This window comes from Vidua macroura, chromosome 10, assembly GCF_024509145.1.
Source record: "Vidua macroura isolate BioBank_ID:100142 chromosome 10, ASM2450914v1, whole genome shotgun sequence".
Classification (NCBI taxonomy): domain Eukaryota; kingdom Metazoa; phylum Chordata; class Aves; order Passeriformes; family Viduidae; genus Vidua; species Vidua macroura.
In genome coordinates, this window is record NC_071580.1 from 5,588,229 (window position 1) to 5,614,262 (window position 26,034).

The 26,034-nt window shown below is 39.5% G+C and overlaps 1 protein-coding gene across 1 annotated transcript in view; it reads left to right on the plus strand.

The window, feature by feature from the left end:
* The first annotated feature begins 500 nt into the window (after window positions 1–500).
* Window positions 501–26,034, plus strand: part of NAALADL2 (N-acetylated alpha-linked acidic dipeptidase like 2) — a 416,276-nt gene continuing 390,742 nt past the window's right edge. The window contains exons 1-2 of the mRNA XM_053986839.1: window positions 501–562; window positions 25,335–25,393. The gene's annotated coding sequence lies outside the window, so the exon portion shown is untranslated. The remainder of the gene's footprint in view (window positions 563–25,334; window positions 25,394–26,034) is intronic.

The following is a 26,034-nucleotide window of genomic DNA, read 5'->3' on the forward strand; positions in this document are numbered from 1 at the left end:
TTTCGGTGGAGAGTGGGTAGACTTAGATTAGATATATGAAAGAAACTCCTCCCTGTGCGGCCGGTGAGTCCCTGGCACAGGCTGCGCAGAGAAGCCGCGGCTGCCCCATCCCTGGCAGTGCTCAGTGCCGGGCTGGACAGAGCTTTGCGCACCCGGCTCCAGTGGAAGGTGTCCCTTCCCATGGCACAAGAGTTGCAACAAGATGCTCTTTGCAACCAAACCATTCCGCGGTCCCGTGAACGCCCTCCCCTCCCCTCCCTTCCCCTCCCGTCCCGTCCCGTCGGGGCTCGGCGGCTCCGGCGCGGCCCCGCGGGCGCTCCCCGGGGTGGCCCCTCACGGCCGGGGCCGAGCGCGCTCCGCTTTACGGCTGCTGAAAACTCCCTGGGCGGGCCGGGCCGGGCCGTGCGGCGCCGGGCACCGCGCAGGGCAGCGCAGGTGGCGCCGGGCACAGCGCAGGTACCGCCGGGCACCGCGCAGGGCAGCGCAGGTACCGCCTGTAGTACCGCCTGTAGTACCGCCTGTAGTACCGCCTGTAGTACCGCCTGTAGTACCAGCAGCGCAGGTAACGCCGGCTCGGGCGGACCAGGGGCGGGCGGGACCCCCGGGCTCCTCACCCCGACCCCGCGGGCGAGGAGGAGCCCGGCTGTCAGCGCGGAGAACTCGTGCAGCTCCGTGCGTGTTTTTTTTTTTTTTTTTTTTTCCCCCTGAAAGTAACTCAGAACTCGGAGAAATAAAAGGATCCGCGGCTGCTCCACCGAGCCCGCGGTGGCTCCTGCGGGGGCTCCGGGCTGGAGCTGGGTTTGGGGTAGGGTAGGGCAGGGAAAGCGCCGTGCGGACGGTCCCGCACAGCCCGGAGCTCCCGCTCTCTCTCCATCCCCGATTGCCACTGCCCGCGTGGAGCTGCTCCGTGTTGTGCTCTTTGCGTTCTGTTCGCTGAGAAACGGGACACGAGCATGGTCTCGCCTGAGTTTAGAAACTGAACGATGTGGTTATTAAATATTGAAACAGAACCCCCAAAACACAGAGGGCTGTGTCGCATGCTGAAAACTTGCTGCAAGCCATGAGCGCAGTCAGGAGGATGGCAGGACGCGCTCCCCCTCGGGATTTGGGGTGTGCTCAGGGTACCAGAAACGCAACCGGGAAATTTGGCAAGGTTCAGTCTAGGACAACATTGTCATTGTCGCCCTTCTGTGTGAGCCTCAGTGTCTTGGTTTCTCCGTCCATGCAGAGCTCCTTGACTTCGGCAGGTGTTCGTCTTCTGTAACAGAGATGGCCTCAAAATTGTAATTAAAACAAACTCCGTAACGAGCATGGAGTTGACACTTGCAAAACAGCACTGAGGCATCTCGCTGACTTCAGCTGAAACTTGCGGCATTGTTGCTGAGTCATCAGGACAAAAATATTCGGGGAAGAAATAAAAAATTTAGATTTTTAACCCTGATATGAACAGCCTGTTTCATGTTGGCTTAATTATTACGTGGTACATATTTCTTGCATTTACAGGCAAATTTATTTGTTCAGTGGTTAGCATATGGAAAGCATTAGATGACTGAAACGGTAACTATGCCAGTCCTGTATATCAAGCAATAACTGTATGTATTTTTAGAATTTTAATCTAAAGAGCTCTTGTATGAGTCCCAGTACATCCATAATGTAGCATTTATCTCTGCTCTCATCAAAATACTAAAAAGTGTCTTCTGCATTTTGGTCATGGATCACATTCCCAGTACATGTCTTAGCTGTATGATAATCTACCTGATTAAATAAAGTCAATCACCTGAAACAAGCCAAAAGTGATCTTTTCTAGCTTACCTTTAACAGGTTTTTTAATTAAAAACTCTAGATCTACAAACACAATATTTTCTTTAGAAAAAATAATCTATCCCACAGAAACACACTTTTTTCCAAGTTTCATCAGATATTTCTTGGGTTTAGTGTCTATCTAAACTTAGAGGTTTTTTTTCACATCCTTAAAATTATGAGTTTTACATTGCTGAAGATGTTGGCTGAAACAATACCAACAGGTCACATTGTTCGATGATGAAGCAATACTTTTGTTTGTGATAATGGAAAACGGGTGTTTTGCATTTAAGAATTGGATCCAGGTTGTTTATCTGAAGCAGAAAATAAGGTTTAAATGGGAAGAAGGTCAGAATTGTCTAAGTTAATAGAAGGATGCTCGTGGTTCACATGCATGCCACAAGCTGCAGTTTTTTGGTAGCAGCTCCCATAGGCTGGATCATATGACTTCCCGCTCTGTTAATCGTCATTGCTGAAATCTTTGCCTGTCACTGCTGTGGTACATACCTACATTGTTTTTTCCCTCTTTTTAAATAACCTCAGGGTATGAATACAAACCAGACAAATATAGACTTCAAAGTGCTTTATCTCCCCCTTAATAAACAGATTTATTTCATAAATTCTTCGTGATTCACATGTAATCCTCCAGGGAACGTGTGCTGTAGATCTTCATTATGGTAATCTGTCAAATAGACATTTCTAAATCCTCAGACTTTTTCAGTGGCTCTGGATCTTCTACTCTAAACATAATTTTGTTGGCAAGGCCAGCATTCCTGCAGTACAGAATTGCCTAAACTCTGCTTGGGAAGTGTTATGCTTTCTCGTTTTGTTTGGTTTCGTTTTCTTCTTTTCCAACCCTCTCCTCCCCTGCGATGTTTGCTTTGGTATTTAGACACATGCATTATAAATACATTTATAAATGAGTTCATTAGGAGTATGCAATGTAATATGAGGACATCATTGATAGATGGCTCTAAATTAAAACTTAGTGGGACTGGGATCCTGTGTGGCATTTTTGTGCAGATTATGCTGTGGTTTGCAATTAATCCAGCTATGAAATAGGCATTATTTCAAGCTGTGGGATACAGAGCAGATACTGATGGGGAAATTGCCTCCAGTAAGTAACTCAATGTTCTAACTGAGAAAAGAGTTTCTAGCCAGGTGAGGATCAGTCTCTTCTCCTGAGTAACAAGCAAAAGGACAAGAGGAAACTGCTTATGCCTGGTGGGGGTTTAGATTGGATGTTGCAGAAAAAAATTTTCACAGAAAAAGGTTGTTGAGCACTGGAACAATCTTCTTAGGAGAGTGGTGGAGTTCTCATCCCTGCAGGAATTTAAAAAGATGTGTAAATGTGACACCTGGGGACACAGTTTAGTGCTGGATTGGACTGGATGTTCTTAGAGGCCTTTTCCAACCTAGGAGGTTCTGTGATTCTATCAGCAGTTGAAAACAATGCACTATGTTCTCAAAGACTTAGCAACATGTGCATCACAGCACTTTGTTCCTCCTCAGGCATGCATCTCTTGGGTCTCTCAGTGTGCTTGGTTAATGCTGCTGTGCAGGGAAGCAGCTAAGGTCGCTGTTCATCCTGCAGCATGTATAGTTCCAAAAAACTGATAATCAAGTACACATGTCACAGCCCAGGCTGAGTGGAGAAAAGCAGTTGTTTTCTCTCAGCCATCTTCTTGCTGTGGGATCTGTTGGTCAGTTGGGATCTAGCAGGGAAAAAAATACCAAGACTGCATATCTGAAAACATAGTCAAGAAGTAATCAAATGAAGGTTCACCAACACTGCTTCTTCTGGTTTCTTGTGCAAATGTGTTTGTAGTTCTTTGTACTGGTAATGAATAAAAATGTGAATATGCTATTATTTATTACTGACCTGTTACTTGCATTGAAAAGCGATGATACAACACTATTGACATGGGTTGTTGACCTCACTAAGCCTTGACTTTGAATTCAGGCTGGTTAACTCTATACACTACGAAGTACAGCATAAGTACCTTTATCCAGAGCCAAAGGATTCAGCAGTCACACAGTTGTTTTGGGCTTCCTGCTTGAAAATCAGAAGGATGTGTCTCCCAAACACATGTAGGGAGGGGGATATACACAATGGTCATCTGGGAAGTTGAATTGGTAGAATTCTTGGGTCTGTTCTTCAGTTTTCTCTGGATTGCTTGATTTAGCTTCTCAGTTAACTGTTTTCCATGTAAATACAGATTAATTTGAGGGAACTTGGGTAAAGCTCCAGTATGACCCAGTCTCTATATGACTGGGCAGGAAATCTCTGTGTCTTTGTGTTTGGCACTACTGAGATATGCCAAGAATCTTCTGTCAAGTTTGGGTGTTCATACTTCAAGCAGGATGTTAAGAGTCAAAGAGATTTCAGAGAAGAACTCTAAGAATGAATAAGGGCTGAAAATAGCTCCTGAGGAAGAAATTCTAAGAGCTCAATATGTTAAATATTATCAAAGAGAAAGGAGGGGAGGGACTTGATTGCTGTGTTAAAGTGTGCGCCGTGTTAACAGAAATTCTGTGATGAAGCAGAAAATGATGGGATATCAAGATCCTGTGGCTGAAATATGAGCCAGACACATTTGCAGTAGAGATAAGAACTGCATCTTCAGCAAGGGGGTAATTTATTGCACATTATGGTAGGATATTCATCAAAGGAAAATTTTAATTCAAATACAGTATTCTTCCTTTAAGATATACCTAAGTACAACTTAATTGAGGGCATGTGTCCGTATGCTATACAAGTCACAGCAGATGATCAAAGTATTTTTTTTGTATCTAAATACTTGCACCTTCATAAAAAGACAAATCATAAAATATGGTTAGCCCAGGAGACTGTTGAAATTAGAACAGAGCTGAAGACTTTTAAATGCCTAAAATGCCTGGAAACAATGAATCACACAATAGTTAGGGTTGGAAGAGATGTCTGGAAATCATATAGTCCAACCCCCAAAACAAAGAATTTGTTTTAACTGTACTGAAGGTTGAAAAGTGGGGTTGGAGAGCAATTCTTTAGCAATGTAAAGATGTCATTACACAATTTCTGCATTAGGAGGTCTTGGCCATTTTAAATACTAAATTAATGTGCCAGTTGCTAAGATTCCTTACAGGTTTTCATGAAAGTACTGTGGAAATTAAAGCGGTTGAAGTTCAGAATCTGAAAGAAAGGTAAAATTAAAAAAAAAAGTAATCCTGCTGTCATTGAGTAAATTTCATAGAAGAGAACACTTGGGCTGCTATAGAAAACTGCTGAATACAACAGGGTGGTAACAGAACATACTGTGTGTGTGGGAATTATTGGAGGGTTTGCAAGGAGGGATTTGTAGATCCTGCAGAGATTTGGGGGAAATCTGTGTTATAATGCATTATCTCCTGCAGTGAAGAGCCAGCAGGAATTTTCTGAGGTTTTTCCTGTGCTCAGTTTTACATGCCTTTAGCAGTCAATGCTTTCAGGTCTTAGGCTTAGTGAAATTGTAGGCAGCTGTGCTGGTTTTGCTGGGGATAGAGTTAATTTTCTTCCTAGTAGCTGGAACGGGGGGCTGTGCTTTGGATTTGTGCTGGAAATGGTGTTGATAATAAAGGGATATTTTGGTTAGCACTAAGTAGTGCTTGAACAGAGCCAAGGCCTTTTCTGCTCCTCACCCCACCAGTGCGGGGGCTGGGGATGCACAAGGAGTTGCAAGGATCAGAGCTGGGATAGCTGATCCCAGTGACCCTAGGAATATTCCAGACTAAGTGGTGTTGTGCTCAGCATCAAGCTGGGGAAGCAGAAAAGGGGAGATTTGGAGTGATGGCACTTATTTCCCCATGTCGTTTTTAGGTGTGATGGATCCAGGCTTTCCTGGGGTTGTCTGAACACCTGCCTGCCCACGGGAAGTTGGGAACAAATTCCATGGTTTTGCTTTCATGCATAGCTTTTACTTCACCTCTTAAACTGGCTTTATCTCAGCCAATGAGTTTTCACACTTTTCTGATTTTCTCCCTCTTTTTACAGCGGGGGAGCGTGGGGCTGGATTGAGCCGCCTCACTGGGGGTGAAACTGTGACAGCATCATGAGGAGAAATAAAAAAATGGAACATCAAAATAGGAATCCCTCCCTTTGACACAGTTTGACAGTATGAGCAGAAGTCAAACTGAAGCACAAGTCAAGTAAGATATGCCTGTCTTGTATAAACTCTTCAGCTTTATGGAGAACATGTCAGGAATCAGCCTTCAATATGATGAGAGATCGTCAAAATAAATGGAAAGGGCCAAGCTAAGAGCACATCACTCAATGAAACCAGTCTTTTTTCTTAAATCCCAGAGGATACTGAAGAATGACCAGGGGATTGATTAGGGAGCGGGGTTTGGTGAACCAAATCATGTATATGATGAGGACCAGCTGGTTATAAAACTGCAGCAAATTACGGCAGGAAAAGTCTGCAGCTGGAAGAATTTTTGAGAGTCTGAAGGTGATTGTGCTTCTTGTCTCAAGGGATTATGTGCAAGTATCTAGAAAGTTTCATGATACATGCTGAAGAAAGCTGGATATTTGTTGTATTGCTCAGTGTAAGTGTTGGAAATGGCTGAAGAAGTGGAGATTTTGGGGCTCAGTCCACTTACTTTGATTGCACACTTCCTTACGAATATTTAACAGCTCAGAAACAGCTGGATGATGGATGATTCTGAAAGCTGCAATTACAGAAAAAACTGCAGCAGTGAGTCTGCAAGACAGAGATGTTTGACCATGCATTGTTTTTCTCCTTACTAATAGCAGAAAATAATTAATAGGTGAATTCATACTTTTCTTCAGGACTGTTTTTAAGTTGTTATTCTTGTATTTTTATATTTAGGCATTTATTTTTATGTTCCAAGTAGTTCTGTAAAGGTTCTGCATTTTTTACTTTATATTTCTATTCATGTTAGAGATTGCCTAAATTTGTTTCAACCTTTGTCTTTGCAATGCTGGTAAAAATTTCATAAAACATAAGATTTTTTTTCCTTTCTTTATGCACTGACTTAGGCTGTTAATATGTGTGATATAAGATGTCATGGGCCAAGTTTGTGGTTTAAAAAGATTAACTTTAGTAAAACTGTAATGTAGAGTGATGGGTGAGAAATTTTTTTTTAAAAGCTAATTATTTGCAGAAAACCATGTGTATACTGACAATTTCCAAGTAGACTTGGGTGTATTTATCTGCCCATTATAGTTCTTATTTTACAGATGAATATGCTAAGTGCTATTCAGAATTATTTGGCCATATGTTCCTGTTTTTATGGAACTTCATTTTGCGGGCTCTCTATATAAATAAAGTTTTCTCTTCATGATGGAAGATACTAAGAGGGAGAGAAAAGAATGTTATTTCAAATGTTATACCTTTTGCAAAAGAGCAGATGGTGTTTGTATGCGGGGCTTCGAGGAAGTTTTACACTTTGAAACTACTGTTTTATTCCAGATTGTCTAAGAGAAATGTGGTTTTAGCTCCTGTGGAGCATCCCAGGTTGTGTCACAGCTGATGTCAGTGTGTTCTAAAGCCAGCAGAGATGTGGAGTTGCACTGACCCTTTGTCACTGTATTTGTGTATTGTGGATTGTTCCCAAGTGCAGGCAAGAGTTGCTTGCCTGACGTTTATTTTGTGCAGTACTTTGGCAAGAGTGGTCCTAAGTGAGGTGACACTGAATGATCTTGAGTTTCTGCATCTTTATTTGTGCCTTTTAAGACTTGACTCCTCCAGTTTTTAGACTTCCAGTTTTGGAAGCTGTTGGGGAACAATCCCCTGGTGACACAAGTCAGCTCCTTCAGCACCTTTGGACAGCTCACCACCACCACCACAGCTGGTTCTCTGCAGTCAATTTGATGCCTCATTGGCACTAAACGTGATCCAAAATCCCCTGGGAAAAACAGTAGGCAGATGACTAATTTTCCTATTTGACTTTTAATGTGAAATTTGAAATCCACTGGTCATGCCAATTGTGAGAAAAAATGAACTTGTTAGTAAAGTCTCAGAGAACTTTTAGGTGGGTGCTGCAGGCTGCATTGACACATTAAATTATTAAACATGACTTTTTACAAATGTGTTCCAAGACATTTACATCTATGAATCACAAACATCACGCTGGGTGAGACTAAAGGCAGGGATTTACATTGTTTTGCTGTCCACATTAGTTAGTTGTTTTTCACGATTCCTTTGCTTAGTTGTTAGGGGTTTTTATGACAATATTTGGGCAAGTTAAGAAGCGTATTTTCCTCATGGTGATTTGCTTCAAAAAATTTTGTTTTAGTACTATTTTGGTACGAACAAATCCGTATGGGCTCTGGCACAGAAATAATGTCTTTCATGAATATCTGAAATGTAATTAGAGAGCAGCAAAAAATACTGAACTGCTGTAGATACACACCTTGTATCTTCAACAAATAAAGCATTATGTTGGGGACTTAAGAGAATTTTGTAATCTCCCTGTTGATAGTGCAGTTGTTGTGGGAGCCATTGCAGAGCATCTGCTGCCTGAAGGAGCTCCCTGTGAGGAGGAAACAGGAGCCTTGGCTGTCACCTGTGTACAAAAATGGAATGTACTGTGCCTCTGGCTCTAGCCTCTGTCTGAGGCTGAGCTATGGAAGCCTAATAAAATATTAGTGGATTTACTCATTTAGAGGACTTTGACAATACCTGTGGAAGAAAATAATGTCTTGATCAGGCTGTTACTTCCTTTAACTATTAAAGGAAGTGGTACCCTCATCTATAAGAGAGCCACTGCAGCTATGCATTAAGGGAGAAAACCCAAAAAAGTCTTGATTAGACATGGAAGATTGTTACATGATGACAGAAACGTGCCTCTGGGATTTTTATTTCACTAGTGAGATGTTTCATTACTGCATATTTTTATTGTATCAACTGAGAATAAAGCCTATTCAGTATTATTTAAGTGCTTCCACAAGAGAGGCAGATGCTGGGATACTTGGAAAAGCCTGGTCTTGTTTTCAGACCAAAGTGTTGGCCCAGAAATGATGTGTGAGCATATGCTCAACATGCTCAGCCAGTGGTTATTCAGCCTCTCTGAGTTGCAGGTAAGTATGCAGAAGTATCCAGTGCTCTCCTGGGATGGAATGAGAACAAATGCAAAGATATTTTTAAGTCAAATTGAATTCTTGTTTTCCTACCATCTAATCACATGTATTAGGTGCTTGGTGAGTTTCTGCTGTCTGAAAATCAGATACAACATAGGCAAATATGTCTGGCACAAGCCAGATGGTTTGATTTTTGTCTTCATGGAAATAGTAGGAAAAAATACATGTAGTGAGCAAAGAGGCTGTGTGAGAATGTGGTGCTTCCAGGGAAAAATAAAAATTACTTCTCTATCCTGATTAATTACTACACTATGCAGTTTTAATAAAGAGCTTTTCTTGATTGCCAAGTTGTGGCTTTTTTTCACTTGCTTCATCCACCTACTTGTTATGCTTTGAAAATGACTATTTTGGGACGTGTTCTCTTGCTTTCATCCTTAGTCAAAAAAGGGTTTTTTCCCTCATGTTTCCTAACAGCTGTTTTTCATAAGTGTGTGTGTGGATAAATACTAATTTCCCCTGTGGTCTAGCTGGCTTTTCTGCACTGTTAATACTCCACCACAGCAAAAAGTGATTCTCTATACACACTTCATTCTTGGTGTGTTTTGTGTGCCAGCAATTAAGTGTAGATTTTGAAGCTGAGTGGGTGATTTAACTCTGAAAGTGTAAATTCACCAACTTTGCATGTGTGTTTTACATGGGTTTCAGTATCTAACCAGTTCTTCAGTTTTTCTGGAGCAAAACATGTCTGTTCTGCAGGAGAAAGAAACCAAAATAGATTCTAAGTTTTTTTTTTTTTTTTAATTTAATTAATATGAATATCAAAGATCCAGCAGTTCAGAACCAGAAAGTCCCAGGAACAAAAATATTCCTGGAATATGTGTTCCATAGTAGGATACTTCTGTGGCACAGGTGTGGAGTTTTAGTTTTGTGTGTTTGGATTTTTTTTTTTGGTAAAGTTATTGCTTTGCTTTTCCTTTTTGTTTGTAAAATGGAGCATCCTGCTGCTTTATTCTTTTGAGTAATGGAAAGGTGGTTCTTGCACATAAGAATTATCGATGTACTTCTGAGTACAGGGAACTGAAATGAAATACTTGTTTTCATATATGTAGCAGTTATACCCTGATGGACATAGACAATAAAGAGTTTATTTATATATGTACAATCTTGATCAGCTAGGCTTGTGGCCTCTGAGTTTGTAAATAGTTTCCAGAAAGGCTGCAGAGAATATTTATAGGAAATTTTCTGAGTGCCTACTCTAAGAGGGATCTGAAGTGTATTAAAGGAAATGTGCATTTCTTAGGAACTAGCAAGTTTGAAGAATTATGGAATTGTTATTTCAAGTTATGTGCCAGTAACTTGAGACGATCTCCCTTTTGAAAAAGGTTTTGGTTTTCTCTTACACACTCTGGGATTGAAATGTGCTTGTTTTCTAGCTGCTGATAGATCAGGGCTTGCTAGAGTTGTCCGTGTGTGTGTCAGAGCAGAGGGACTGACAGCCTCTGGAAGGGTGGGGTGAAATTCTCTGGTGTTCTCCAGCCTTCCTTCCAGTAAAAGACTTGTGTCCCCATACTTGAAAGGAATGGAAAAAGCATTAGTAAATATCAAATTATAGTTAAATTGTTGTGAGTAAAATAATTGCTCTTGTTGCTCCTTCCTAAGGCAGATTTTTTTTGTTTGCTGTATTTTGCACATCCAAGCATAGATGTGAAACTTGAAAAAACTTAATCTTGTGAGAAACAAAAGAGTGTGTTTTTGAAAAAAAGTACTGATGTATAAGGACTGCTTTCTGCTCTTTGTTTTTCTTATTTGATTTTTTTTTTCCCTTATAGAATAAAATATCTTTCTAGATCTATAATCTCTTAAGTGGCAAAGCCTAAGTAATTTTTTCCTTTTTCTAGCAGATACTCTGTGTGATTCAGTTTTGAAGTCAAATTCCTTCTGTGTTTAATGGAGACATTTCTTTTCCTTTGTTCTGGTTGAAAGGAGTTAAGTAATGACACTTCCTAGAAAGATGCGATAGAAGTGTTACCAAAAAAAAAAAAAAGAAAAAAAACTTTTCTTGACCTTTAGTGCATATTTTTTTCAGGTACTGGTTCAAAAATCTGAATATCTCTGATGTCCTGAGACGGCATAAAAGTGTCAGTGTACGGGATATATCAAAGTAATTTGGTTTTCCAGGATTGAAATAAATGTGATTTAAAGGGAAACTGTCAAGATACTTAGATCTTAAACTACTTTAGTAGGAATTTGATTTTTATTCTGTTAGAGGCTTGCATTTACACTGTTGGTTCTAGAATAAATTAACTAAACACTGTAGAAAAACTTCAAAGATTATTATTACAGTGCTCTGTAGGGAATATTAATCCATTGATTGTTGATCTCTTGCCTTGGAGGAATTCCATGTAGAAACTTTTACTCAATTATCTTGTGCAATGTGCAGTATTCTTACCTGCTATGTGAATGTACCTCTGTTTAAATGACTGACTGCTGGCTGACACAAAGTTACACTGATTTGTGAGGAAAAGTGGCGTGGCAAAAGAACAGAATTTTCTTTGAAACTATGTAGAGGAAATTGCCTTGCAGTGATACGAGATGTGCCTCACAAACTGCCTTAAAATGCCTTTTTCTGATATTGAGTGGAGACTTGGGTAGATATTTTTCAAATAAAAAGCAATCTGGAAATGGATTAAACCTGAATAATTATTCACTGATGGAAATCTAGATATAGGCGCCTCCTAGGGACATCCTCTATGCACCCAGAAGTTCCTGAATGTACAGAAGCTAATATAAATATTACCTCAGTCTTTCCTGGTAATCTGTTCTCAATCTAGGCTTTGCTTAAACCCTAATTTCTGATAGGCACTGACTATAACATGCAGGCCAGTGTGTGTGATTTCTGTTCCAGAACATTTTTTTTAACCCTGGCATACTAATCAGATTCTGTAGAGCTCTCTGCTGTATTTTGCTAGTTATTGCAGCAGGTTAAAAATTAAAAGGAAGGGCCAATGAAAAATAATTTAATCAGGAGTACTTTGTGCAGACTCAGTACTGAGTGTGGTTTATCAGGGCTTTGTAGTAAGTACACCAATATGAAGTAAAGAGGGATTCAGTGTTTATCTAAGATTCTGTTAAGATGAGAGATTTCTAGACCTTTTCCAGGGGACATTTTTGAAGACTTAGCATTTTTGTAGTACTTGTGTTTATGTTCTCACTTGGCTGTGTGAGGTGGACTGGACAGCAGGTTAGACTTGAACAAAATAAATAAACACAGCCTAAAATATGCAAGATTTTACAATCAATGTAATGAAGCTAAACTGCTGGAAAATGTGTGAGGTTTTTTTTTTTTTTTAATAATTGGTTTTACCTTTATGATCTCTAGATTAATATTGGAAATTTGTTTTAAATACCCTACTACTAAAATACACACTGAAATTGTTTTCATTAATAGCTTAGTGTCTTTCTAGGCAATATTTATTCCTCATTCCCAGCCACTAACCTTTGTTTCTTTTATTTAGGCTTCTTCTGACATTGTTTTAAGCCCATTTTCCTGGGTGGGCATGTGTGGGTGTATTAGGCAAAATAAAAGACTTTACCTGGAGCATGTAGTGATCCAAAAAGAACCGGAGATATCTGAGGTGCTTGGCTTTTGTAGTGACTGCTTTAATCAAGCTAAATTGAGGAGAATGAAATTTAGATCTCTGGATTTACAGGAGACCACCCTGTGCTTAAGTCAGGGCTCTTGCTCAGCAAAGCATTAATATTGGTGATTATATGCTTTCTTCTGCTAATTCAACAAATTAATGAAGAATGTTTGCTGAAATCTCACAGACTTCACTTCCTTGTGAGGAGATAATTACTTTTTGTCATGAATAAAGATCTGCAGTCACTGGCAAACTCAGGTGACTGTAAATGATACACAAATGGCCGAAATAAAATCTGGAATAGTCAGGGTTGTCCATTTAGTGCTTTAACAGTCTGGGCTGACTTTTGCTGGTTGAAGGTGATGGGAGCAGCCCCAGTTCTCACATGTGCAGGGCCCCTTCCACGTATTCCTTGTGCATTTAGGGTGACCTGAGAGCTGCTTTTGGATTCTTGGAGTGAGACTGCCACACTGATGTGAAAGCACAAAACTTGTGTTGTCCTGCATCAGCAGACATCAAAGGAATCTTTTTATTTAATAGTAAAGGATGCTCTGAGGAGGAGAAAGTGGGTTCTTTGTTGTCTTGTTGCACAAATAGAATATCATATGCAGAATAGATTGTTGTACCATAGTGGGTATCTAAGAAAAGTCTGAGTTATTGAAACATGTTGCCAGAGGGCAAAGCAGGGGTGGGATATGGTTAAAAAAATTACAGCAAAGGAAGCTGGAGCATATTTATATTGCATTCTTTGCTTCCAGAGTAGCTTTCTTTATTGGATTCCTTATGTATAAGTAACAACGATTCATGAATAGTTTATTTGAATTTGACTTTTTCCTGATCTATGCATGAGTTTATTAGCTTTAGGCAGGTGCATAAAGATTCAAGGCTGTTTTTTTCTAAAATTCAGCTCCTAATGCTATATCAAATTTTGCTTCCTTTTAACTAGCAGAGGTTGTCAGGGAGCTGTAGCTGCTTACAGCTGTAATTCTTGTCTGTTCCAGACGTGTCAGCTGTTGGACTTCAGTGGACCTGAGGTCAGACTTGATGCAAATTTGGTAGTTTTTAAGGGAATTAAGTTGGTGGAAAGAAATACGTGGAATGACCTGAGCATTTTGCAGTGTTGTGTTGAGAAATTCAGCCTTGACTAATACAACTCAGTTGTGTCCTTTTTTGTTTTGTGTTGTCCCTGCATCACATGATATGCTTTGACTGGCACGAATGGTCACTAACAGGGCTAAATTAGTGTTAATCAGCTTATGGAACAAGTCCAGTTTGAGAGGTGAATGAAAAAATGTAAAACCCAAACCCCAAATAACCCTGCTTAAAAAGCAACTTCTAATAGCATATCTCTATATTACTGAAATACATATTCTCCAACCTAGTTCCAAGTTAATTGAGAAAAAATATTTTATTAGGATCAGAATTTTATCTGAGTGGATGTTCTATAGTTCTGCAAATTCTGTTTGGTGAGACCAGCATTGCACCTCCATGAAGTGAGGCAGGATGGATGCTGTGCAGCTGAATTCCCTACCTGCTGCAGCTTCCCAGGAGGCTGCTGGATGCCCTGAGGATGGAGTTCCCTGTGCTCTCTGCTGATTTCATGGTGTTGCTGGATGTGTTAATGGAGCAGCAGATGTTAAAAGCGACTTTCCACGGGTTGTAAGCCAGGAATCACAAAACTAGGAGCTCTGTCAAAGCTGGGAATAGGCTCTTGGGGAGCTCCTGAACATTATCTGTTGTTCTCTGGACTGTGTGGTTGCTGGAAATGTAGTCATGAACTGAAGGGAAATTGTCTCGCTTGAAGAATGGAAGTTTTTTGTTATTTGGGGTTTGTTTTTTAATTATTGTTTTTATTGTTAATTTTTACTTAAATATTTTCTATTCCCAAGGAAAATGTCTAGAATATGAATATCTGAACACAAGTGGGAATGAACTTTGATTTTGAAACTTGGTCACTATTAAAATACAGCCACTGTTCCCCTGTATAGCCTTATCCAATGCTACTTTTCTTTCCTGTGCTTTCAGTTCCCTGCCTATAAAATGAGTGATGTTATGCTGTCTTTCTAAAGATGTTTCAGAAAATGAAATAAAAAGCAGTGAATTAGATCTGAGTTAATAGTTTTATATAGTCACGAGACTTTAGAAACCTTACTATGCCACTCTAGTTATTAGCCAAAATTTTAATCTCTTTGAATGAATGATGAAGCTTATTTTCAGTGACAGTCTTGCTGTGTATTTCAGTCTTGACACAGTTGCTAGGATAATAAATACTTGAAAATACTTGAAAAGTTAAAAAAGAGAAAGACAAGATAAATGTGAGCTTGTGTCTCTGTGCACTCAGGTCAGTGATTACTTCTTTGTACTGAATATGCGTGGCTTGAGTAGGAAGGCTAAATATGGATAATTAGGAAGGCAATGGCATGGTTTGTCAGACTGTTTTAATACCATTTGGGCTGTATCCAGTAGTAAAAACCTCAGAGTGTCTCCAGCTTTGTATGAACTGTGGTTTCTGATGGATGATGGTGCCTTGTGTGTGACTGATGCTTCTGGTGTGCAGCCTTTGATGTGTTCTTCGAGTTCCTGGCTGTTCCCTTCCTGCACAAACTCTGACTAGGAGAATAGTAATGGAAGAATCTTTCCTGATAATGAGGAAAGCACTGCAGATATTCACAGCATGTCATGTACAATTCCTGGATCAGAGTTGCTGGGGGGACAGGTATTTTTAGTCAGAGAATTGTCACAAAATGGATCTTCTGGCAGGAGGATGCATTTGGTTCACCACCAAAGGCATAACAACTTAATAGCGTGTTTTTGGATCTGTTTATGTTCAGTCAGATATTTGTATTCTGGATATTTTCCTTTTGAACAGAGGATATTTGGAGTGAAAAAGAAAAAAAAAAAAAAACACACACACACTTAAGAAATAGGAAATGTTGTTCCAGGATGATCACTGGGAGGAGCTGTTCATTACAGTTTTTATGCATTAAATCAGTGGCAAAGAAATGAGAGAGTGGGAAGGTGATGTGGAGGCAAAGAAACTTAGTCATGAGTGGGGAGTACTCTTAGTAGAAAGGGATCAGTGGTTTAAAAAAAAAAAAAAATTGAAGGATTGAAGGAGCAGTGACCTCAAGGGAAAACAATTCACTAAAGTTTTGAACTTCTCTTGTATATTAACTATTAAAGCAGAAGTGAATTTGGGCCGGAACATTCCTGGTGGGAATGCACTGAACAGTTGCAGTGGTCCAGCTGGCCATTAATGCACTGGAGAGCCCATGAGTTCCAAATGAGATGAGAACTGTTCCTGCCATTGGAATAGTGACAGGATCTTTGTCACTAGTCCTGTTACAGAGGTAACACACCTCACATAGTTTGTGTTTGCATCCTGATACGATTGAGCGAAAGGGGAGAAATCTTTGTAAAAATTCTCCACCACCATCTCCATAATCTCTACTTGAGTGAACATCAGCCAAGTGAGAAAATGAAAAATTATAACCTGCCAAGCATCACTGGCAGACTGAAATGAAAAAATTGCAAGTTAATAACAGTGATGCCTCCAAAAATTTTGCTGGCCAATTTAACATTGCTTTATCCAAGGTCACATCTTGCAACTGATTATTTTAGCAATTTGCAGATGAGGATTTTCTACCTTTCTTATGGGAAGTGAAGATCAGGGAAACACCAAGTACAGTTTTAAAATTCAAAGTTATCAATCTCTTCATATCAAAATAAGTCATGTTCCCTGCCCGTTTGCTTAAGACTGAGCACAAAAATTTTTTTCACTGTAACAAAATGGGACATTTATGCTGTACTGTGTGACAGTGATGAAGTCAGTGTGACATGAAAACTCACAGTGGAGTGAGGTTGGTGAAAGAATTGAAAACAGGAAAAATTAGAACTTGCCTGAGTTTGTTCTGGAGCACTCTTGCTAATGTTTATGTGATTTTTACATAATAGTGTTAAAAGAGATTATGTTGCCTATTTTTGAGGTTAAAGGATTGTGATCCTATCGAAGGAAAGTACACAAGATTTAATGTAAGCTGTGTCCTGTGAAATGACCAAGGCACGTTACTGGAATCTAAGGTGTGAAAACCATTAGTGAACTGGAGCAGCATTTAATATCCTCCAGTACAATCTGCACAATCATTTTAATGTTACAGGGTAAGACTTGATACAACATTTGCAGAGCATTGTCACACTGTCACTTATTTAAAATAGACCATTCTTCAACAACTGGAATGTATCACTGGTGTGTGGAAGCTCCTGCCCTTGGCTTGCAGTGCAAGGGGAAACCCTCTGTTGTTTTCATGTAGTTCTGTGGTCCTTTTAATGAAGGATATGCAACATCCTGATATGCTGAGTGCACACAGCAGTTCTAGGGGGATTTTGTGGTCTGGTAGTTCAGAAATCTTGGCTGTGGGTAATTGTTTGTCAGCCACTCAGTGGTTGCAGTGCAGAAAACATTGCAGCACTTCTGGCTGACATGGAAAGTGAAGGACATTTCTTGTTGGAAGATTGATGGACCACCCTCTTTGTAACCATCCTGGTTTTTAACCAAAAAGGTCTTACTTGTCATTAAAATAATAAAATTACTTGAGGAGCTCCACTCAAGGACTCCCCAAAAGCATTTGTTTTTGTTCCTGTCTGTGTGAGCTGTGTAAGCTGGAGCCGTTCTGTGTTGAGAGAGCTTTGATGTGAAAAGGTGCCACTGGTGTTTGATAATGATCTCCATGGTCAGAAGCCTGAGTGAAGCCTCAGCCTCCAGAGCCCAGTTTGCTGAGCACATGCTCAGTAGAAACAGGAGCTGAATTCCCAGCTGTATTTCCCAGCTCTCTGTGGAAGTTCCCTGTTAGATCACTCACGTCCTGCCAGCCTTCTGAGATCTGACAAGATCGCAGTTTGAACTGTTTAATTTTTCTTGCTGTCATGCGATGCATCATGGTGAGTTAGCTCAATAGCCCTAATCTAATGTTTACTGCAATGAGGCTGGGAATGTATCCATCAATACATATTTCAGTAAGCAAAGCAAAATGAAATATTTTTTTGACAACTTCTGTCCATTTCATTATCTCCTTTTTAATCACAAAACTGTCTCATACAGTTTTCATACTTCCTTAAACTTTGTAGCCTGTCTGTTTTCATATACATCAGGCTGATGCCAGCATCTCTCTCCTCTCCCAAACAAGGTTCCATCCATGCATTAGGTTAATCTGTTGCATTCCTGCAGCAGAAGGAAGCTGATTCTTTCCTGATGTATCCAGGCACCTCTAGAGTTAGGAACAAAAATTTCAGGGAATAGAAGACTTCAAATGTGATGTTTTATTACCTTGCTTTTTCTTTTTTTTTTCTTTTTTTTTTTTTCCTTCTTCAACAGTAGTCTTGTTTAAGGATATTTGCAATGCAAGCAAAATTGAGAAGCTTTAGCATCACTCAGATCACTCGGTTTTACCAGACTCTGACAGGGTGTGCTCTGTCCCTGGCCAGACAGAGCTGCAGTTCCTGGCTTATGCTCATGTTCAAAGTGGAATTTCCTCACTGAACTCTGTGATATTTCCCCATTATATTAAGGCTACTTTTTGTTTCTGCATGAAAGTGTGTCTGTGTGTAATCTCTGTAAGTACACATGCCCTTTCCACCATTTTTAGAGCAGTATGGTGGAGATTAAATTCATCCCCTTTTTCTGTAAAACACTCAATTTGCTAGGGTAATAGTTTTCTTTTAATGTTGCAGGCTTTAAGAGAGAAACAAATAGGTAAGAAGAAGAAAAAACAAAAAATAGAGAAGATAAATACATACAGCTAGGCATGAGTTTATCTTCACACCTTCTGGGACAGAACTGGATGAGTTGTCACTTTATTTACAGCAGCAATGTTGGTTTAGATGATGTGTTCTGCGTCTGCTCCATGGGAATTAAATATCAGGGCACAACTTTTTTCTTACATACAACCAGCTCTAGGGATGCATGGCCCTCTGGATGGAGGAGAGAGCATCCATTGTGACATGCAGTTGTAAAATTGCAATTCTTTGGTGGCTAAGAGGGGTGCAGTAAGCTGTTCCCAAAACCAGGCCATTTTTCCTTGCTCTTGTGAAAAGCTAGAGCTTGACTTTTTTCGTTTTTGCTTTTCAGGAAGCTTAATGCTTTTGGGCTGTCCCCAGCCAAATGCTGATAATGGGCTCTATAAGGGAACTTCTGTGCAATGATTCTTTCAGCAAAGAAATTGCACGTAGCAAAAGTGGAACTGACCAAGAGAAAGGTAAGGTTAAAGCAAGCATTTAGGCTTCTTGTTTTTAAAGAACTAGTCAGAGTAGATTAAGGCCACTTGAACACACATTAACTACTTAAAATAGAATGGCAAAGCTGCACTTTTTTCCTGCAAAAATCCTCTAGAATATTGTTCTTCTATTAATGAACACTTATTTTAAAGTCTTTTTCCCATGGCAGGAATTTATGGATGAGACTTGACTTGTAGTTGTGCAAAAAATGGAAATTTTTAATTTTAATTGACCTTCCTGACCTTAAAAGAAATGTAAATACTTGCAGACCACTGCATTTTGTTTTCTTCTGAAAACATTAAGGTAATGCACCTTGAGTTCATACTTTGGGAAGTATTTTTCCAGTGGGCCTGGCTTTGTGTTTCTTTCAGAGGCTGACAGTGACATGATGGCAGAGATTGAAAATAGATACCCCCTTTGAAGCTTGTGTGCTGATTATTAAAGCGTGTGGAAAGTAGTTCTCTGACCCATTACAAAATAATTCTTTTGCCAACACAGAGCGTAATGCATTCAGATGACACTCATAATTGCAGTGCTTCCAGAGTAATTGCCCTGGTAGTTCATTTTCCTATTGTTGGAATTCATATTTGTGTGTTATGTTTAACTGAAAACTGCATGCTTTGATCTGCGCACGTGTGGAAATACTCACTGGGTTTACCTGACAGCAAATGTGTATTTACTTTGCAGGTAAGCAAACATTTGGGTGTCTTACAGGCAAATGCATTTTTATCTCACCTGTGTGTGATACCACATCCCTGTGCAGCTGCATTTTTCCAAGTTGCAGCCAGCCCACCTAGTGGTAGATACTGGATGCTCGGGAGTTTATCCAACGTGTCAGTTTCCAGAGTTTGGAATTGTGCCAGAAACCAGTTTGTGGTCAGATTTTGACCTCTGTCCTCAGATTCGTTTGCTCATGTTGCCTCTCTTTAGTTACATGTTACCTGTTTGTACCAGCTGAGGTTCTTCCAGAGAAAAAGGAAATGAGTCTCCTAATGCAAAATTCAAAATTGCCACTCCTCACTAAGCTATGATGGAACTTGCTCTTTCCTTTGGGAAATGAGATGCTTGAACTTTTTGTATGTAACTGAAGGCACCCGGTTATGAAGTGCTAAAGCCTAAAGAAGGAAGGACATCTCTGGACAGGATGAAGAGTAAAGATAATGTGGTGGTGCTTTGACCCAAAATGGGAAGGCAGATTTGGGAGTAGAAATAAATAAATAACACAGACAAAAAAGTTCAAACAGTGATGTCTGTGTGGGTGTGATTTGCCTGTGTTAAAGCCAGGCTTGTAAGTCAAAACTAAAATAAACACAGCTTTCCCTGATGGACTTGGGTATCCTAGAAAGTCTTTTTAATAGAGTTCATTTTGTATTTTGGGGTTAAATTACCCCAATAAAAATAATTCCTCTGTGTGCTTTCTGGATATGAAGTTTTATCAGACTGTCTCGGAAAGAGGCCTGGTACTAATATGAGCATTTTCTTGATGTGATGTCTGCACATTTTCACGAGTGGAGTAAAGGTCATTCCCCTGTTGGCTGGAAAAGAGCTTCCTAAAGCATGTTGGCAACACAAGATTTTTCTGCATTTTCTTTACAGTAGTGATTTCATCAAGGTTAAATTTAAATTCACAGCTAAAAATAGTATCTATTGGGTAAAACAATTGCTAAATTTGCAGTTATTCAGTGATTGTAAGTAAAAATTGGGCTGGTTGTAGAAGAATTCTTAGTGGAAATCAGTGTTATCATCTGACCTTATTTTTTTAATCTTCTGAAAGCCTTCTGCTTTACAGCTCTTGTAATGGTACAAAGGAGTGAAGGTGTTCTTGTATGAGCAGATCTGGGGACTGGAGTGAAACTGCAGCTTGAACATCCAGTGGGTGGTCACTGGATAGGAGCTCTTTTTGGTTATTATTAAAATACTGAACTAGCCAGTCATCCGAACCTGTTAATGTCCATCTTTTTAGGGTGCAAATATTTTAAAGGCAGTGTTTCTTACAGCAGTGCATTCTGGGGGCTTGTGTGTTCAGGATAAAAATACACGTGACCTTGGTTTAGTGAAAGTACAAGAACAAATTCCGTTGAATAAAAACACATCTGTAAAGTTAAACAAAAAAATCCTTTTCTACAGATTAGGCCTGGTGCTTTTCTCCTCCCTTTTAAACATTTAAACACACTCTTTACATGATGCTTAAGCTTTTAAGTCAAAGTTATGAGGTGCTTTAGCCAGTCTTGAGCCTGAGAACAAGACCCAAACCAGGACAATAACGAAATGACACAAAGATTGACTCCACCGTGCTTGCTGGATGAAGTGAAAACTGATGAAATATAATTCCTATATCCTGGGATTTCACTGCCTGCTGGAACTAATCTCATTAACTTAAAACCACCTGAGGCTTAAGAGACATATACACTGCTGTGAGAAATTACATTTATCTCATCCTAGGGGGAAATCCTTTCCCTCCCCTGGCTTACCTTGCTTTTGACTTTGTCATTCGTGAGTTACCAGGTCATTTCTCCCCCATGGGAAAGTCGTCATAGCTCACAGCTATGCAATTACTGTATCTGAAGTTCACTGCTGTATGAATGCTGAGATCACTGTTCGGGGGTTTTCTTCTTAAATAATTTCCTAGAGAAAACAAAGACTGGAAAAATAATAGGTTAGCAGTTTACTTAAATAAAGTTCCTCCAGAGCTACAGGAAAAGATTCCAGAGCTAAAAACACAGTATAAGGCAAAGAGCTTACTGAAAGCATTAAGGTGTTTATTGCCTATGTAAACCAAACACTGAGTTTTCTTTAACCATTAAAGTTTAAGAGATTGGTGGCCTCTGATAAGTGGTAATTGGATGCAGAAATTGCCAATGTGAGGTTACAGTTTGAAATCCCATGAGTGTCACCAGGGAGAGTTGTGGAGTTGAGTGGTTTGATTGCTGCACTCCAGTTTGGATTGAGAATAGATCCCAAATCTGCATTCAGTATTGAATCCAGCCAGTAGAAACACTCTGTTTGACATTGGAGGATTTTGGATAAGGCTTTTACTGATAATCTTGTTGGACTTTGTAGCAAGGCAGAACGACGTTGTTCAAGTGTCTTTCAATGTGTGTCTACTTCTGAAAAAAAAATGAATAAATCAATTTTGGGTTATCCATTAAACAGCTGAAATATAAAATGATATTAAGAAAAAAAAAAAAAGTAAAACAGAGTGAGCTCTGAAAACCAAATCCTGAAGGCCTGATCTCTGAGATGGAATGCAGAAAGCCTTATGCAGTGGAAGCTTTTTGTGGTGAGCTGGCCCTTGGGTGCTGCTCCCAGAAGGGAACCTCTGGAGTAGAGAGTTTGTGTTGTGGAGGTGGAAGTTACTGTCAGTGAAAGGGAGGTGCTGGCTTCTGTGACTAAGAGAAATGACCACAGAGCCAAACTGCATGTCATTTTTGTAAAACCCAGCTCAAAAGGTGATTTGTGGATTTGAATTATGGGTCTGTCAAAGTTCACTGTTTACAGTGGTTTATTGGCCCTAAGTGACCATTTCCCAGCCAGCCATTTAAATTGTTCTCTGTTGATAATGTGTGTATAGGGACAACAATAGATGCAGTTGCAATTGAAGACCAATTACAGTAATTAAAAATGATAATATAAGCCTCTGTTTCTCTTTCATCTGCACGGGATGAAAGTAATCTGGTCTGTTGATGGGAATGCCCCATTAATCCTCTGTTAATGCCCTATATTTAAGGGCCTACAATGAAGTGTGTATGAGCAAATAGTGAAGTGCATTAATGTCTGTGGATTAGGAGTCCTTGTAATTATGGTGCTAATTATGTGTTGTTGTGATCTTGTCTAGATGTAGGTGAATTTGGTCAAGTGTTTTTGTTTAATTTTGTCAAATAATGAATAAATCAGTGAAGTTACACATGGCTGTTGCTATTGTGTTGTTAAGAATAGAGTCTGTAGGGATGAATGGTTGCTGAACTCTAGTGTACATTCCCTTTTCAGTCCTGCATAAATGAGTATAGCATATTCCAGTTTATTTAGTGATGGACAGACTGTTAGCTCTTAAAATAGCTAAGGAATAGGAATCTGACACCTTGAATGATTTATGTGTTTTCTTTGTAAGCTTGTTTCTGTTTTGTAACCTTTAAAATGTGGGTTTTATGAGTGATATCATTAAAATTTATACTCCCTCTAGTATGTGATGTTAGTCATTATTGCTCTGCTGTGCCTCCAGATCACCTGTCTGAATTACAAAGCAACCTTCCTTGGAGCTAAATAATAATTTTTTTTTCCAAATGTGTGCTGACTTCATTATTTTTCATTGGTACTCCCTTACCAGAGCAGAGGCCAGAATCTGGCCTTTCCTGCTTTCCATCCAGCTGGGAAAGGTTAGTAGGAGCAACTGTATATTTTTAGGAATGAAATATGAGGGGTCATTTAACTTAAGAGATCTGATATCAATCAGAAGAAACTTCCAGAGAATTTGTTTTGAAGTGTACTCTATTTTCTCTTCTTTGGTAACTGAGATTGATATGCTTGGGAGGTGATTTAATGTTGTGCTGGGCTTTGTTACACTAATTTAAAAGAGTTTCAGCAAAGAGTGAATCTCAGAGGAAAAGAAATGCTGATACTGAAAGTGAATCACAGTCCTTGATTCCATCAATTGAGACTCTTAGATCTTACATACCAGGAAAGATTTTGTAAAAGGTTTCAAAATGGCACCTTTAGGCTGCATCCTCAAATTGAAGGTGCCAAAAAGATTTCTTCTGGAAACCTCCACAATGAGTTGTGGGTGTTTTTTTAAACAAAATAATCCAATGAAAAATGGAAGTTTTGCTGAGCTGTGGATTACTCCCCTGGTTCTCTGAAGGCTGCCAAGCAAACTACTCTGTAACTCATGAAGACCCATCTCTTTCTTTCAGGAAATAAATGATCTTTATTCAGCGTTTATGTTGTATATTGTCTAGCAGATTATAGTATAGAGTAATTAATTGTGAACTTCCCAAACATGACTTACTAGCCAGCTTTCATCCAGAGGTGAGATGGAATTGTTTTCTGATCAGTATGACAGCAGATGGTTTAGTTTTTTCAAATCAAGCGAGTCTGCCTACAATCAGATCATAGAGTCCAACCATTAACCCAGCACTACCCAGTCCTCCACAAGTCCATGTCCCCCAGAGTCACATCTTGTAAATACCTCTGGCCATGGGGATTCAGCCTGGGTGTGCCAGGGTGTGACACACCTTTCAGTGAAGGAATTTATCCTAATAGCCTGTCAAAACCTTGCCCTGGCACTGCTTGTGGCAGTTTACTCTTGTCCTTTTGCCTGTTACTTGGGAGACCAACCCCACCTGGTCCCAGCTTCCTTTCAGGTGGTTGTAGAGAGTGATGAGGTTCTTTTTCTCCTGGCTGAACACCCTCAACTTCCTCAGCTGCTCCTCAAAGGACTTGTTCTCTGTGCCTTTACCAGCTTCATCTTCCAGAAGATGCTAGAGCATGCAAAGGAGCTGGGATTCAGGCTTCTTGTAGCAATGCCTGTATGTTTTTTTTTTGTGTGTGTTTATTTTTCTTACAAAAACTTATCATAGTAATACAAATGACTTACTGATGTTTACAGAGGATAAAATACTAATTTTAGTTGCAGCCTGAGGCTACCATGATCTATTCAGTGCTGTCATCTAGTTTCATTGAAAGATATGTGATATAGCACTAGAAAACGAGTTTGAACAACAGAAAATGTGTTACTGTTGGAAAACATAAGAATGGAATATGTCAGATAAGAGTTAGGCCAGAATAAGTGTTCTTGAGCACTGGATCCTCAAGCCAGTGGCCTTTTCCTGAAATAGGTGGTATCATGTTGCCTATTGTTATCAAAATTCCTTGTCTGCTTCTGTTCTCAGAATGATTATTCTCTCAACATTTGCAAGGCAAGTACCCTGTCATGTTACAGATTTCCCTATTTAGTTTTGTAATAAAGTGTGAGCATTAGAGGTTCCTGCATTGAACGCTTCCAGCAGCATAATTCCTAGAGCTGGAAGGAAAGCTCTGTGAGTTTGCACTCCTAATCTCAACTGAGGTCTGTTTCAAGATTCTTATCTTCACCACACACACTGCAACTAGACTTTGATTAAAGTAATGCTATCAGGTTGAAGTTTAATTTGCTCTATGCTAATTATATGTATTTTAAATTGTGAGTGGACTCCATACATAAATGTCAGTGAGATGGTGAAGGAGGTGGAAAGAAGAGCTGTGATGGTGATTAGAGGAGGCTGAGTTGAGTTTTTCATAGGATTAATGCTTTCCAGATTGGAGAATGTAAGATTGAAAGTGAAGGGCACAGTCCTTGTTGAGGGAGAGTGGTGGAGTGATCCTAATGCAGAATCTCATTAAAGCAACTGTCAGGGTTCCTCTATTTTACCATCACCTCCCCTTTTCTATAAGAGTCAGCTGTCGTTTGGAGTGAGCATACTGCCAAAGAGGCATTTACAAATAAATGAAAAATGTCACAATTGATTTTGCTCCTTTCAGAGGACTCTGTGTCAGCTTTGTCACAAACCCTTTGTTATTCTCTCTTTCAGATCTCTTGTCTGGACTTTGGAAATAACTTTGGTTCTTGGATTCCTTCTGTTGACCCAGGGTAAGCTCCCTGGATTATGAGTTTTTATTAACATTTGTGCAACAGTTAAATAACATTGACTTTTCAGGGACTATGAAGGGTGAAATGCTAGAAGTTCTTACCAGTTACCTTATGAGTGCGTATAGAGGCTGCATAATACAATCCACGCTTGAAAATACCACTAAAAATCAAATTTATTTTGTAGTTTCTCTTACAGAAGTATTTGCACATTATGGTAATTACTTTGCAATATGTTTTGTGCCATGGTTGTAGCCACATAAAATATGAATAGCTATATGGCTTTATTTGTTTCTAAAGAATATGTACTTCTAAGGTTGACAGTGTTCTTTTCTTCCATATTTATAATTTCTCGCTCTTTCACTGTATGTTAGATGCTTGTAGTGCATTTTCCTATTTGGGAGGAGATCAAAAAGTTGTTTTTCGTATGTACTTGCTGGCTGGATAAGTGAAATGATGTGCAATATCAGTCTACCCCTTTCAATGCAAAAGTGTTACCCTAAGATGGGATATCTGTTGAAATGTCATTATAAGAAGTAGTTGGTGGTTTAGATGTGAAGTATCTAAACCACAATTGCATCTAAAAAAACTGGCTTAGTTTTTTTTTTCCTTGAGCTTCAGTATTTAAGATTGCAATCAAAAAT